This window comes from Saimiri boliviensis, chromosome 2, assembly GCF_048565385.1.
Source record: "Saimiri boliviensis isolate mSaiBol1 chromosome 2, mSaiBol1.pri, whole genome shotgun sequence".
NCBI classification, from domain to species: domain Eukaryota; kingdom Metazoa; phylum Chordata; class Mammalia; order Primates; family Cebidae; genus Saimiri; species Saimiri boliviensis.
Window position 1 is genome coordinate 81,818,585 of NC_133450.1, and position 15,838 is coordinate 81,834,422.

Here is a 15,838-nt window from a genome sequence, read left to right on the forward strand (position 1 = left end):
ACTGCAACCTCCACCTCCCAGGTTCAAGCGATTATCCTTCCTCAGTCTCCTGAGTAGCTTGGACTACAGGTGCATCCCACCACGTCCAACTAACTTTGTATTTTTGGTAGAGACAGGGTTTCACCATGTTGGCCAGGCTGTTCTTGAACTCCTGACCTCAAGTGATTTGCCCACGTTGTCCTCCCAAAGTGCTGGAATTACAGGCGTGAACCAGCGCGCCTGGTCCTTTCTAACTCTGTTTAGACTTTTAATCTCTTCAAGAGGCTCACCTTAGCTAGGCGTTAGGAAGAAAGTGCTCTTACTAAGCTAATTTGAATCAAAGCATTTGGTTAATTTAATCTTTTTTTTTTTTTTTTTTTTTTTTTTGAGACGGAGTTTCGCTCTTGTTACCCAGGCTGGAGTGCAATGGCGCGATCTCGGCTCACTGCAACCTCCGCCTCCTAGGTTCAGGCAATTCTCCTGCCTCAGCCTCCTGAGTAGCTGGGATTACAGGCACGTGCCACTGTGCCCAGCTAATTTTTTGTATTTTTAGTAGAGACGGGGTTTCACCATGTTGACCAGGATGGTCTCGATCTCTCGACCTCGTGATCCACCCGCCTCGGCCTCCCAAAGTGCTGGGATTACAGGCTTGAGCCACCGCGCCCGGCCGGTTAATTTAATCTTTATGCATATTTACAGTTGAGAAAAGGACAGTCATTAACCCAAGGGACAATGATTTTGTAGTGGAATTTTAATCTCTTCAAAGGAGATATTTTTAGGTCAGGCAACAATTTAACTGGCAGTAATTCTCAATCTTAGTTGCACTTTGGAATCATTTGAGAAGCTTTTAAAAGATGCCTAATGCTGAGACCTACCACCCAGAGAGTCTAATAAATTGGTCTGGGGTGAGAATCATAAAATGGAATTTTTAAAGCTCCCCAGATGGATTCTAATGTGCAGCTATGTTTAAGAACCATCAGGTTACAATGACCCTGTTTTGATTTAATCTAATCGCTAAAAGGTTTTCACTTTTTTGTTAAGTGAGTTACAAACACATTGATTACTATATCTGATAAAAGAAAGCTGGGAAAAGTTTAGTGGACAATATAGAACAATAATTGTAATTTAGGCCGGGCGCGGTGGCTCAAGCCTGTAATCCCAGCACTTTGGGAGGCCGAGGCGGGTGGATCACAAGGTCAAGAGATCGAGACCATCTTGGTCAACATGGTGAAACCCCGTCTCTACTAAAAAATACAAAAAAAACTAGCTGGGCATGGTGGTACGTGCCTGTAATCCCAGCTACTCAGGAGGCTGAGGCAGGAGAATTGCCTGAACCCAGGAGGCGGAGGTTGCAGTGAGCCGAGATCGCGCCATTGCACTCCAGCCTGGGTAACAAGAGCGAAACTCCGTCAAAAAAAAAAAAAAAAAAGAAAAAAAAGAAAAAAATAATTGTAATTTAAATGTCATCAAATTCACCTCCCACATTTTACTAATGAAGAAAAAATTCAAATGATTAAACTGACAGAGCTAATTAGAGGTGGAGCCAGGTCAAACTTTAAATGACTTAAACAATAAATTTTTTTTTTTTTTTTTGAGACGGAGTTTCGATCTTGTTACCCAGACTGGAGTGCAATGGCGCGATCTCGGCTCACCGCAACCTCCGCCTCCTGGGTTCAAGCAATTCTCCTGCCTCAGCCTCCTCAGTAGCTGGGATTACAGGCACGCACCACCATGCCCAGCTAATTTTTTTGTATTTTTAGTAGAGACGGGGTTTCACCATGTTGACCAGGATGGTCTCGATCTCTCGACCTCGTGGTCCACCCGCCTCAGCCTCCCAAAGTGCTGGGATTACAGGCTTGAGCCACCGCGCCCGGCCAATAAAATATTTTTTAAGATATGTTAAAATATCTTAATTTTTTTTCACTGTTTGAAATTTAATTAAATTAATTTATTAGTGGGCAAAATTTATTTTAAAATAAGATTCATTCATGCAGATGGCAAAATTCAAACAATTCAAAAAAGTACAAAAAGAAAAGCAGAGGTTACTTTTGTTGCCATTTCTGCCAAAAAGAATGTAACTATTGTCTTCCACAAGGCGGCAGTATTGCTTACTTTTCAACAATCTCCCCATGGCTAGACAGTGATTGCCCAGTCGACTATGAATATTCAAGTCATCCTCCCAGTTACTTAATCGGTCCTTGGTACTGAAATGCCGGGTCAAAGCCAGATTCCCGATTCATGAGAAAAACCAAAAGTGAACAAAGAATTGCACCAGATAGAGCTATAACTGTGTAGATAAACAGTAGGAAATAGGGAAGGAGAGAACCAAACGAAGCACAGGGGAGTGGGTTGCCCCGAAACATTCTATCAGTTTCCTCCATGGAGGAAATGGAGGAGCTAGGGTCCAGTTATGAGAAAGCGTGCATCCAATTGTGTCATGCACAAAATCTTCTCTTCACAATAAACCGGACCCGGCAAAGTCAAGTTTCCACAGTGTCCCTCATGGTTCCAGAAGTCTCGAGGCTACTAGAAAAGACCTGGATCTTTCAAAAGTGCCCTTCCCCAAAAAGAGCTGGGGAGATCATGTTTCAGTTTCCCAGCCTTGTAGATTTCCAGCAGGAACAGGTGATAAAAAGCACAGATGCTCCTGTTTTGGTCATTAAATTCTAGCAACATATGGTGTGAGGAGAATGCTTTTTAGACTTTCTGTGTAAGATCACATATCTACTAGAATAAAAAGGTTGTTACTGGTGACATCTTTAGGATCCTGAGAGAATGACCCTTCTCTGTGACATTCAGGAATATGCTTTTCCGTGACTTAGGAGAAGACAAAACTCAAGAAAGTAGTAAATGATGGAATTGCACTCAGTCTCCTCAAATCCTTGAGATCATTGCAGCAGGAATAGGGGCGGGGGCAGAGGCAAGGCATGGACTATGACAGAAAGGGCTGTGCAAGGGACAGTTATTAAGAGTGAAGCTTCGTTCCCAAGGTAAACCCAGACAAATCACAGAAAAAGAAGTATGTGGGAGACATATTATGGAATTTGCGAGATACATCTCTAGTTGTTATGGATCTATTGTAATGTGATCTACTATTTGGGGTCCTTCAAATTAATGGGTATAGAGTCTAGAACACAGGACCAAAAACACAGCTTTTTTTTTTTTTTTTTTTTTTTTTTTTTTCCTAATCAAAATCTTTTTAAAAGCTGCCAAACCCTTAGACCAACTTTGTAGTTCAGTCTTTTGGTAACTGATGGGAATTGCTGTGCCTAATTGCAACAACAATTTAGAGAAATATCATATTAAATACTTTGAGTTATAATGTCAGTCAGTTTACGTTAAATCTTTACTTTCCACAAGTATTATTTCTTTTAGTGACCCCTGGCCCCTTCTAAATGATGTGCCTGATTTCAGCTATGAAGTTCTACTTTTTTTTTTTTTTTTCCATGCTGCAGCCAAACTTTATTCCAGATTACAGAACTTGGCAATATGTCCAATCATCGTGGTTTGTAATGGGAAAAATCCTGACTGTTTCCTTCCTAAGGCTTAGACGTCTTATATAGTCCTGGCAGAACTTTTATTGATAAACAAAAACAACAATAAAAACCCAGGATGTTGACCTGCATTTTCTTTTCTTTTCTTTTTTTTTTTTTTTTTTGAGGCGGAGTTTCACTCTTGTTACCCAGGCTGGAGTGCAATGGCGCGATCTCGGCTCACCGCAACCTCCGCGTCCTGGGTTCAGGCAATTCTCCTGCCTCAGCCTCTTGAGTAGCTGGGATTACAGGCACACACCACCAGCTAATTTTTTTTTTTTTTTTTTGTATTTTTAGTAGAGACGGGGTTTCACCATGTTGACCAGGATGGTCTCGATCTCTCGACCTCGTGATCCACCCGCCTTGGCCTCCCAAAGTGCTGGGATTACAGGCTTGAGCCACCGCGCCCGGCCTGGCCTGCATTTTCTAGGTTTGAAGCTAAAACAAATTTTGTACAGGCTATATAATGTAGTCAATGGGCACTCCCAAACCTCAGACTGGAAATATGAAACTCAGTCAAAAGCCAATATAGAAAACCTGATGTGATCCCAGAGATTATCAGGAGAGTCTACTAAAAGGAGTCTTGTTTATAATGCAAGTGCTGGGCTCGTTGCCACAGTGTTAGAAGAACCATAACAAAGAAATGCCCACTGTTCTCTTAATTCCACCTCAATTTCAAGTAAAAGATAGGCATAAAAATCAGACAGAAATAGCATTGCCAGTGCCATGTTATGCCCTACGTTAGGTCTGGAGCCAGGTGCCCAATAACCAGAAGATTAGATCTTACTGGCCAATAGTAGTGTGTAGGTCTCTTAATCACAGTGGATATGTCTGAAACATTGTCTGCTCTAGTAGTCTGCTCACTGATACCTGGTTCGTCTCTATGTGGGAAGATCACAATTACTTGTCATGTGGAGCTCAGGTTTCACCATGTGAGTTTCTTTGGCCACCGAAAGTTGAGTGGAAGCTCTGGGGGTTCCTCTAGCAGAAATTTTAAGGGCAGAACATGCTTTTTCATGACTCGCTTTTCTTCTGCCGTGTTACCAATAATATTCCAGATAGAAGTTGCCCTGGCAGTCTGGGTGCCAAAGTGAAGATAATGATGGAGGTGAGCAGAGTAAGTTTGCTGACCTCCAATGCACACATGTTGTGCTAGTGAGATGTAAACTTCTGTTGTTTTAAGTCACCAAGATTTTGGGTTGTCACTGCAGCACAGCCCTACATCATACGTTCTTAGTGGGAGAAGTATCACCCCATGGAGAGCAAACATTTTTTTTGAGGTGGAGTTTCATTCTTGTTGCCCAGGCTGGTACAATGGCACTGTCTTGGCTCACTGCAACCTCCACCTCCTGCGTTCAAGCAATTCTCCTGCCTCAACCTCCCAAGTACCTGGGATTACAGGTGCTTGCCACCACACCGGCTAATTTTTTTTTTTTTTTTTTTGGTATTTTTAGTACAGGTGGGGGTTTCATCATGTTGGCCAGGCTGGGCTTGAACTCCTGACTTCAGGTAATCTGCCTGCCTCGGCCTCCCAAAGTGCCGGGATTACAGGGATGAGCCACCATGCCCAGCCAAAAATTGGTTCTTGAAGGGCAACAAAGTGATGCTCTTTTTTTGAGACAGAGCTTGCTCTGTCACCCAGTCTGGAGTGCAGTGGCATGAACACTGTTCACTGCAGCCTTGACCTCTTAGGCTCAAGCAATCCTCCTGTCTCAGCCTCCCTTATAGCTGGGACTGCAGGTGTGTACCACCATGCCTAGCTTTTTTTTTTTTTTTTTTAACTTTTTGCAGAGATGGGGGGTCTCATTTTGTTGCCCAGGCTTCATACTTTTTTTTAATAAATTAATTTTTTTTTTCAGAGGCAGGGTTTTACTGTGTTAGCCAGGATGGTTTCAATCTCCTGACCTCGTCATCCGTCCGCCTTGGCCTCCCAAAGTGCTGGGATTACAGGCATGAACCACCGAGCCCAGCCCATACTCTTTTTTTTTTTTTTTTTAATGTTGTAGAACTCAGATGTGATGTGTGTGGTGGCTCACGCCTGTAATCTCAGCTTCTTAGGAGTCTGAGGCGAGAGACCTGCTGTAGGCCAGGAGTTGGAGACCAGCCTGGGCAACATAGTGAGCCCTTATCTCTTAACAAAAAAAATAAGACAATTAGATAGGTGTGGCCTGCACCAGTGATCCCAGCTACTTGAGAGACTGAGACAGGAGGATTTTTCAGCCCCCAGAATGAAACATACACACACACACATATGTTATTGCATATACAGTACACAAATAGATATATTATAATATGTGATATTAACTATTTATGGGGGGATGATTAGAAAAAAAGTCTAAAGAGGTTCCTTGAGAGGTGATAATGAAATAAAGGTTGAGAAACATTGGTCTGTAATAGTCAGGTTATCTTCATCAAATCTAATTTAGGGATTCTCAACTCCAGTGGCACATTTAAATCTCTTGGAGAGCTTTTTAAAAACAGTGATATCCAAGTTTAGTTTCCAGAAATTCTAATTTAACTGGTGAAATCAACACATTATTTTGTTTTGTTTTTTGTGTGTGTGTGTGTTTTTTTAACTGTCCTCAGGTAATTCTAATTTGCAGAGTTAAGAACCACTGGACCAGACATTCTCAAAGACATTTCTTCCCCCAGGGAGAAGTCACACAAATAGCAGAGAAATAGCACAGAGCACAGGAAGTGGCTGGCATGGAGTACAACTCACTCCTGTTTTAGATAAGCTATTCTGGCCTCATACCAGGTAACAAAAGCTGCATTCATCAAGAAGAGACAGCAATGTCCACTTTCTGTATTTTATCATTCCCATTTCATGAAACACTGTTTGAATGCAAAAGGTCTTTTATGAGTCATTTGGAAAACACAAGAAAGCAAAAATATGACTGTGGTTATTCCTGGACTAGTACCCATAATCAGCATTTTCTGCATAGATGCATTAGGAAGTCATCTCTAGCTCAGCTCCTAAAATTCTAAGTTCTTACCCAGTGAGTTTAAAAAGTCATTCAGCATGAGATCTTTATCTCCTATATCTAGGAAACTCTAGATACCAGAAGGGAACTTTCATATAGCTTGTAAAATTTAAAAATTAAAGCAAATTAAAAACAAGAAAGCACTTTCTCCTTCTTCACATGGAAAGAGGCTTGGGCTAAATTACAGTGACATGGAATTATTATCATGGCTGAACTCAGTCATTAGATGGATCACCATTTATTTTTCCCTGAAATGTCACTTGGAATTGACAATGGTATGGAGATGTGTGTGTGTGTGTGTGTGTGTATGTGTATGTATGTATATATATATTTGTGATGGAGTTTCCCTCTTGTTGCCCAGGCTGGAGTGCAATGGCGCAATCTTGGCTTACTGCAACCTCTGGTTAAGGCTATATTTTAATAAAGTGGCTTATTTACAGCTTGGAAGTCAAAATTAAAATGTGTAAATTAATAAGGATATCACTCTGATTTTTCCTTTTACACATCTTCACACTCAGATGTATTTACATTGGTCTCATTTATTTGGAGGTTAAAACTAAAAGATGTGGATTGCCTTTCCTGATGTTATTTTTGGTCACTGAGCACCTAGCATAAGGGCAAGGTGGAGGTATTTGCAGGCATTACTTGTGAAATTTCTTGAAGCATAAACATAAAATTTCCAGGAAATTCTCCACGAGGAGAGTCACCATCAGTTGTACAAGTTGACAAATGCTCACAGCTATCTTGTCAACACTTGGCTGATGCTTTTGGCAGATGCAGAAATGAAAAAAATCAAGTGTTGCAGGTTATTAGTAGGGATCAGAATGGATTTGAGATGTGAAGATGGACAAAACGTGTATCCTAGAGGGCTTATCTGCAATTCATTATCTCTAATTTAAAAAAAATTTCTTTTTAATTTTTTAAACTGACAAAAATGTTATGTGTCAGCCAGATGTAGAGATGCATGCCTGTAGTCCCAGCTACTTGGGAGACTGAGATGGGAGAATCCTTTGAGCCTAGTTCAAGGCCAGCCTGGGCAACAGAGAGACCCCCATCTCAAAAACAAAACAAAATTTTATTTATCATATACAACACGGTGTTTTGAAATATTATGGAATGGCCCAATTGAGCAAATTAACATATGCATTACCTCCTTATCTCTCATTTCAAAGAATGGCAACAATGTGCTGTGAAATCCTTTCCAAAAAGCCGGCTAACCCCAGTTCCTAATGTGCAGAAAGCAACCCAGTGACTGTATGACGTTGCTCATACAGTCTACCCACAGCTGACTGAATAAGAGGTAGACACCTGACTTAAGTTAATTACATTCTCTCTCCTGGGAATTTGGAATTGGGATGCAGAGTTTTTGGTTTGTTTATATTGGGCACTAGAAATGTTAGATAATGAAGAAAGGCCAGGCACAATGGCTCACGCCTGTAATCCCAGCATTTTGGGAGGCCAAGGCAGGTGGATATCACCTGAGGTTGGGAGTTTGAGACCAGTCTGACCAACATGGAGAAACCCTGTCTCTACTAAAAATGCAAAATTAGCCTTGCGTGGTGGCTTATGCCTGTAATCCCAGCTACTCAGGAGGCTGAGGCAGGAGAATTGCTTGAACCTGGGAGGCAGAGGTTGTGGTGAGCCGTGATCGCACCATTGCACCGCTCCAGCCTGAGCACTGAGTGAAACTCCATCTCAAAAAAAATAAATAAATAATAAATAATGAAGAGCTGGGTCTGGACTGCCATTTTCTACCAAGGGGATACTGAAAGCCAATCTTCAAAGAAAGGAGAATGGAGCACAGAGGAGATGAAAATAATATCTTCAGTTTGTGACTTTCGGGTTTCATGTCAAATCCCTTGTGAAACCTGGCTGTCCTAACAGTTTTGGTTTTATAAGTTACTTGTCGATCTTTTCAATAAACATGATCCCCTTGTACTTGAACTAATTTGAGTGGGATTTAGTGCCCTACAATTATGGCTAAGAAAAATGTCTATGTCTCTATACATAGAATGGCTAAAATCTATCAAGAACATATGCTATATTTACTGCAGGTGTTTGGCTTCTTAAAATTTTGCTTAAATTATTAAGATTAGCTTTCGAAGCCGGGCACAGTGGCTCACGCCTGTAATCCCAACACTTTGGGAGGCGGAGGCGGATGGATCACGAGGTCAAAAGCTCGAGACCATCCTGGTCAACGTGGTGAAACCTCGTGTCTACTAAAAATACAAAACATTAGCTGGGTGTGGTGGCGCGTGCCTGTAATCCTAGCTACTCAGGAGGTTGAAGCAGGAGAATTGCCTGAACCCAGGAGGCGGAGGTTGCGGTGAGCCGAGATCACGCCATTGCACTCCAGCCTGGGTAACAAGATCGAAACTCCGTCTCGAAAAAAAAAACAAAAACAAAAACAAAAAAAACATTAGCTTTCCAAGTAGATGTACTGGCTGTTCAGTATGACAGATGTGGCAGGCTCTGTGAGCAAATGGGTCACAAAAAAGTGCTGACTGGCATGAAATCTTTGCAGAAATGGTCACATGCTTTATCATACATGTTCTAAACCAAAAAGCATAGATCTAAACATACAAAACCTATGGTTAAATTAGCTTTCTTTAACTTAAACCCCATTAATTTAGAGAGACAAAAGACATATGCACAGCAATTTAATGTCTCCATTATAAAAGATTTGAAAAGATGCTAAGATGGATGGAATAATCAGCTCTATCAACTCCATCAATTTCTAGCCCCCTTTTGCTTCTGCTTTAGACCCCTGACACCAATTATGTAAATTTGCTCACACAGCGCCTGGTTGCTTTTGCATTGTTATTTAAATGTAGGTGTCTTATGAAGACAAAAGGAAATGCATTCTTTTCAGAATTAAGGATTTGAACTGATTCACTGATTTTGTTCCTGTTGAATTACCAGGCAGCTGGAAGAAACAGCTGGGTCAGTTTCTGAAGATCAAAAAAAGAAACCTCAAGTCTGAATTACAATAGGGATTTCATCAGAATTTTATAGTATTGTTTAATAAATACAAAACAGCTGGGTGTGGTATCTCATGCCTGTAATCCCAGCACTTTGGGAGGCCAAGGAAGGTGGATCACTTGGGACCAGGAGTTCGAGACCAGCCTGGCCAACATGGTGAAACCCTGTCTCTACTAAAAATAAAAAAATTAGCTGGGTGTGGTGGTGGGCACCTGTAATTCCAGCTACTAGGGAGGCTGAGGCAGAAGAATAACTTGATTCCAGGAAGTGGAGATTGCAGTGAGCTGAGGTCGTGCCATTGTACTCCAGCCTGGGCAACAAGAGCAAAACTCCATCTCAAATAATAATAATATAATATAATATAATAAAAACATAAAACACACTTTACTGGTAATTGACTGCTTTCCTGTTTACATTAGCAAATGTATTATGAAGACAGTGCCAAACGCACTAAAATTTCCTTGATTTACTGAAACTTATGAACTTTATTTTACTGATTTATTATTTTTTAAATTGTACTTTAGGTTCTGGGGTACATGTGCAGATCATGCAGGATTGTTGCATAGGTACATACATGGCGAGGTGGTTTGCTGCCCCCATCCTCCCGTCACCTATATCTGGCATTTGTCCCCATGCTATCCCTCCCCAACCTCCCCACCCCCAGTGTCCCTCTTCTAGCCCCTCCCGACAGACCCCAATGTGTGATGCTTCCCTCCCTGTGTCCATGTGTTCTCATTGTTTGACACCCGCCGAAGAGTGAGAACATGCGGTGTTTGGTTTTCTGTTCTTGTGTCAGTTTGTTGAGAATGATGGTTTCCAGACTGGCATAAGATGGTATCTCAATGTGGTTTTGATTTGTATTTCTCTAATGACCAGTGATAATGAGCATTTTTTAATATGTTTGTTGGCCTCATATGTGTCTTCTTTTGAAAGGTGTTTGTTCATATCCTTTGCACCCTTTTGAATGGGTTTGTTTGTTTTTTTCTTATAAATTTGTTTTAGTTCTTTGTAGATTCTGGATATTAGCCCTTTGTCAGACGGGTAGATTGCAAAAAAAAATTTCCCATTTTGCTGGTTGCCAGTTCACTCTAATGATTGTTTCTTTTGCTTTACAGAAGCTCTGGAGTTTAATTAGATCCCATTTGTCTATTTTGGCTTATGTTGCCAATGCTTTTGGTGTTTTAGTTATGAAGTCTTTGCCTATGCCCATGTACTGAATGGTTTTGCCTAGGTTTTCTTCCAGGGTTTTTATGGTGTTAGGTCTAATGTTTAAGTCTTTAATCCATCTGGAGTTAATTTTAGTGTGAGGTGTCAGGAAGGGCTCCAGAAGCTGGCACTCACCCACTGTCACGATGTCACTGATCTGGACATCCCTGAAGCACGGGGACAGGTGTATGGACATGTTCTTGTGGTGCTTCTCAAAGCAGCTGTACTTGTGGATGTAGTGGAGGTAGTCTTGGCGGATGATGATTATCCTCTGCATCTTCATCTTTGTCACCACGCCAGAGAGGATCCGCCCTCCACTGGAGACATTAACTGTGAAGGGGCATTTCTTATCAATGTAGGGGCCCTCAGTAACCTCTCTGGATGTCTTGAAGCCCAGACTGATGTTCTTTTTTTTTAATTATTTATTTATTTATTTATTTTTTGAGACGGAGTTTCGCTCTTGTTACCCAGGCTGGAGTGCAATGGCGCGATCTCGGCTCACCGCAACCTCCGCCTCCTGAGTTCAGGCAATTCTCCTGCCTCAGCCTCCTGAGTAGCTGGGATTATAGGCACGCGCCACCATGCCCAGCTAATTTTTTGAATTTTTTTTTTTTTGAGACTGAGTTTCGCCCTTGTTACCCAGGCTGGAGTGCAATGGCGCGATCTCGGCTCACCGCAACCTCCGCCTCCTGGGCTCAGGCAATTCTCCTGCCTCAGCCTCCTGAGTAGCTGGGATTACAGGCACGTGCCACCATGCCCAGCTAATTTTTTGCACTTTTTAGTAGAGACGGGGTTTCACCATGTTGACCAGGATGGTCTCGATCTCTCGACCTCGTGATCCACCCGCCTCGGCCTCCCAAAGTGCTGGGATTACAGGCTTGAGCCACCGCGCCCGGCAATTTTTTGTGTTTTTAGTAGAGACGGGGTTTCACCATGTTGACCAGGTTGGTCTCGATCTCTCGACCTTGTGATCCACCCGCCTCGGCCTCCCAAAGTGCTGGGATTACAGGCTTGAGCCACCGCGCCTGGCCCAGACTGATGTTCTTGTAGTACCGTAGGCGCTTCTCCTTGCCAGTTTCTCCCAGCAGGACCCTCTTCTTGTTTTGAAAAATAGTCGGCTGTTTTAAGTACACACGCTCCATCTGAATGTCCACCATCTTCCTGACCGCCTGAAAAAAGGCTGAACTTTATTTTAAGAACTACAAAATCCAGTTTGAAGGAGGATATAAAGATCAGAAGAAATATAGCACAGTAGTCCTCTAGGATTGCTTGGGTTCAATACCCAGTTCTTCTAACTATATGACCTCTGGTAAATTACTCAAGCTCTCTGTGCTTTGATTTAAGCATTAAAAAAAATTATTGTTATTATTTTTCTGACCAGGCCCAGTGGCTCACGCCTGTAATCCCAGCACTTTGGGAGGCCAAGGCAGGTGGGTCACCTGAAGTCAGGAGTTTGAGACCAGCCTGACCAACATTGTGAAACCCTGTTTTACTAAAAATACAAAAATTAGCCAGGTGTGGTGGCAGGCTCCTGTAATCCCAGCTAACTGGGAGACTGAGGCAGGAGAATTGCTTGAACTCAGGAGGCAGAGGTTGCAGTTAGCCGAGATTGTGCCATTGTATTCCAGGCTGGGCGACAGGGCGAGACTCTGTCTCAAAAAAAAAAAAAAAAAAAAAAAAAAAACAACTAATTTTTTTAAAGATGAGGTCTTGCTATATTTCCCAGGCTGGTCTTGAACTCTTGGCATCAAGTGATCATCCTGCCTCAGCCTCCCAAAGTGCTGGAACTACAGGTGTGAGCCACCATATCCAGCCTCTGTGCTTTAATTTTCTTATTTGTAAAATGGGGATAATAACAGAAACTACTTCACTGGATAGTTACGAGGATTAAATGAGTTAGTTTATATAAAGCACTTAAAACAGAGCCTAGCTTATAGTAAGTTGCATTAGTCATTATTATACCCCCATATGCAAAACCTTGTATTTTCTTGAAATCTCTGCCAATGGAACTAATTATTTTATTAGTGTAATATCCTTTCAAATCCAGTCACTGACTCAAAATTAGGAAATAGACATATGTCTGCCTTTTCACAAGCAGATAGCAATGTGGGTAAGGAAAGGCATGGTGTGACATGGGTTATGTGTATATATGTGTATAAAAGCTATGTATGTACAAGTAGCCTTGATCTCAAAATTTACACCTCCTACTTCCTTATGAGAATTGTATTCTGTAGGTTGGTCAAATGACCGTCTTGTCTTAGGACAGGACCAACATGTTCTGATTAACTGTAGGTGGACAAGGTACATTGGATCAAGACAGGTATAAGATAAATCCAGCTGCATGTTCTAGAACGAAGTCCAGCCTCAATGGTACACATCAGAAGGGAGGATAGACTGGGAAGTTGTTAACAAGAAGGAGGAATAACTTGGAGCTAGAGAATTTTTCTAAACTGGATAGCACAGTGCTGGATAACCCAGAAAAAGTAATATCCAGAGATCCAGATAAATAGCCTGCTGTTTGAGTCAGAGATGTTGCAAATAGCAGCATCTGCAATGGGGGAGTAGTAGGAGCATATTGGACTCTGAGGGATTGTGATTTCATGGTGTATTAAGACAAGGGAGCCAATTAAAGGAATCAAAAAGGAGCTCAGATTCCAGAAGTAGGGCCCAGATCTCAGAAATTTGAACTCTGTTAAAATTGCAGTATAAAACCAGAATCAGAGCAGCAATGGCAAGCTGACACTGGGTCAGGTTGGTCATAGGTATGTGTTGGGTGGAACATTCAGGTCCAAAGGGCTCAGCTACATGGATAAGAAAGATAAAAGAGGCTGGGAGAGGGAGGGAGAAAACAACAACTGGATGTCTATAAAGGACAGTGAGGCAGTTCTTCAAGCATTCTTTTGACTTTATGACATTGCTTTTCAACAAGCAAATGTTAAGTGTGTTAAGACTTGCATTAGTGTTGTAACTTTCCAAATAAAAGTGTCCCTAAAGGCCACTTCCTATCTGATTTTTCCCACTAAATGAGGCAAGCATTCTAAGATCTTCCACAAAACATCTAGCCATCTAAAATGGAGAGATGAATCGTTCTGCTTATACAAACAAGGTAGCTATTAGAGGGTGGTTGGGGTATGCTTTAAGATTTTAGGGTATCTTCCATCTGAAATCTCAATGTTCTCAGTATGAAAAACCTGAAATCAGATGCCTATGTAAAGAAATATCCACCCAGTAAACCCAAAAAAGCAAATGGATAATGCTGGCCATTTTGCCTTTCTGACATTTCCTTGGGAATCTGCAAGAACCTCCCCTTTTCCCTCCCCCAATAAGACTATTTAAGTGTGTGTTAACTACAGAATACTAAATAAAAAGTTGGCCAAAACCAACCATGAAGCTGCAAAAACCAAACCAAAACAAAAAACCTTTGAGTCACAGAAAGTACCATTTAACTCTGGGCACTCTCTCAGTGAAGGAATGGTGGTGGAATGGTGGTCCTAAAGAATGCCTCATGGTCCTTAACAATGCCTCAGCCCTGGCAACATTTCTGAGTGATAGTTAGGAAAAACAAAAAACAAAAAACAAAAAAAACCCAGCAACAACAAAAATAACTATATTCTGGCTGGGTGTGGTGGCTCACACCTGTGATCCCAGCACTTTGGGAGGCTGAGGCGGATGGATCGAACTCCTTGAGCCCAGGAGTTTGAGACCAGACTGGGCAACATGACAAAACCCTGTCTCTACTAAAAATACAAAAATTAGCTGGGCTTGATGGCATATGCTTGCAATCCCAGCTACTCAGGAGGCTGAGGCAGGGAAATCACTTGAATCCAGGAGGAGGAGGTTGCAGTGAGCTGAGATGGCACCACTGCACTCCAGCCTGGGTGACAGAGCAAGACTCAGTCTCAAAACAAACAAACAAAAACAAAACAAAACAAAAGAATTCTCCCTAGAATTCAAGGAAGAATCAGGCGTATTTAGAATGACATAAGGCTGGGCACGGTGGCTCAAGCCTGTAATCCCAGCACTTTGGGAGGCCGAGGTGGGTGGATCACGAGGTCAAGAGATCGAAACCATCCTGGTCAACATGGTGAAACCCCGTCTCTACTAAAAATACTAAAAATTAGCTGGGCATGGTGGCGTGTGCCTGTAATCCCAGCTACTCAGGAGGCTGAGGCAGGAGAATTGCCTGAACCCAGGAGGCGGAGGTTGCGGTGAGCCGAGATCGCACCATTGCACTCCAGCCTGGGTAACAAGAGCGAAACTCCTTCTCAAAAAAAAAAAAAAAAAAAGAATGACATAAAAACTTAATTTGAAAAATCACAGCTGGGCATGGTGGCTCATGCCTGTAATCCCAGCACTTTGGGAGGATGAGGTGGGCGGATCACAAGGTCAAGGGATTGAGACCATCCTAGCCAACATGATGAAATCCCATCTCTGCTAAAAATACAAAAATTAGCTGGGCACAGTGGTGCGCCTGTAGTCTCAGCTACTGAGGAGGCTGAGGCAGGAGAATCGCTTGAACGCGGGATGCGGAGGTTGCAGTGAGCCGAGGTCACACCACTGCACTCTAGCCTGGTGACAGAGCGAGACTCTGTCTCAAAAAACAAAAAAATTACATTTTGTGATGAACAGATTAGGGAAAAGGAATGGTGTTTGGGAGGAGAATTGTACTAGGTGTAGAGGAAAATTACCTTCTGTGAGAGTTGGATGCCCTGTGGTTGCTCTTGGATTAATTTGCCTCCTTACCTGTCATTGATCATGACTACTTTTTGTTGCAGAAAAAAAGTTCCTTTTCATAGCTATAGTCTGAACCTGTTGTCTAAATAATGTAACTAGATCAACTGAGCACATGGGAATCAGAGACTAAAAGAAGCACATTAGGCATTCAATAAATATTTGCTGAATGAATGAAATGCTCAGTAACCATTAAAAGATGATGATATCCTGGCCAACATGGTGAAACCCCGTCTCTACTAAAAACACAAAAAAAATTAGCTGGGCATGGTGGTGTGCGCCTGTAGTCCCACCTACTTGGGAGGCTGAGGCAGGAGAATTGCTTGAACCCCGGAGGACAAGTTTGCAGTGAGCCAAGGTTGGGCCACAGCACTCCAGCCTGGTGCCTGGTGATGGAGGGAGACTCTGTCTCAAAAAATAAAA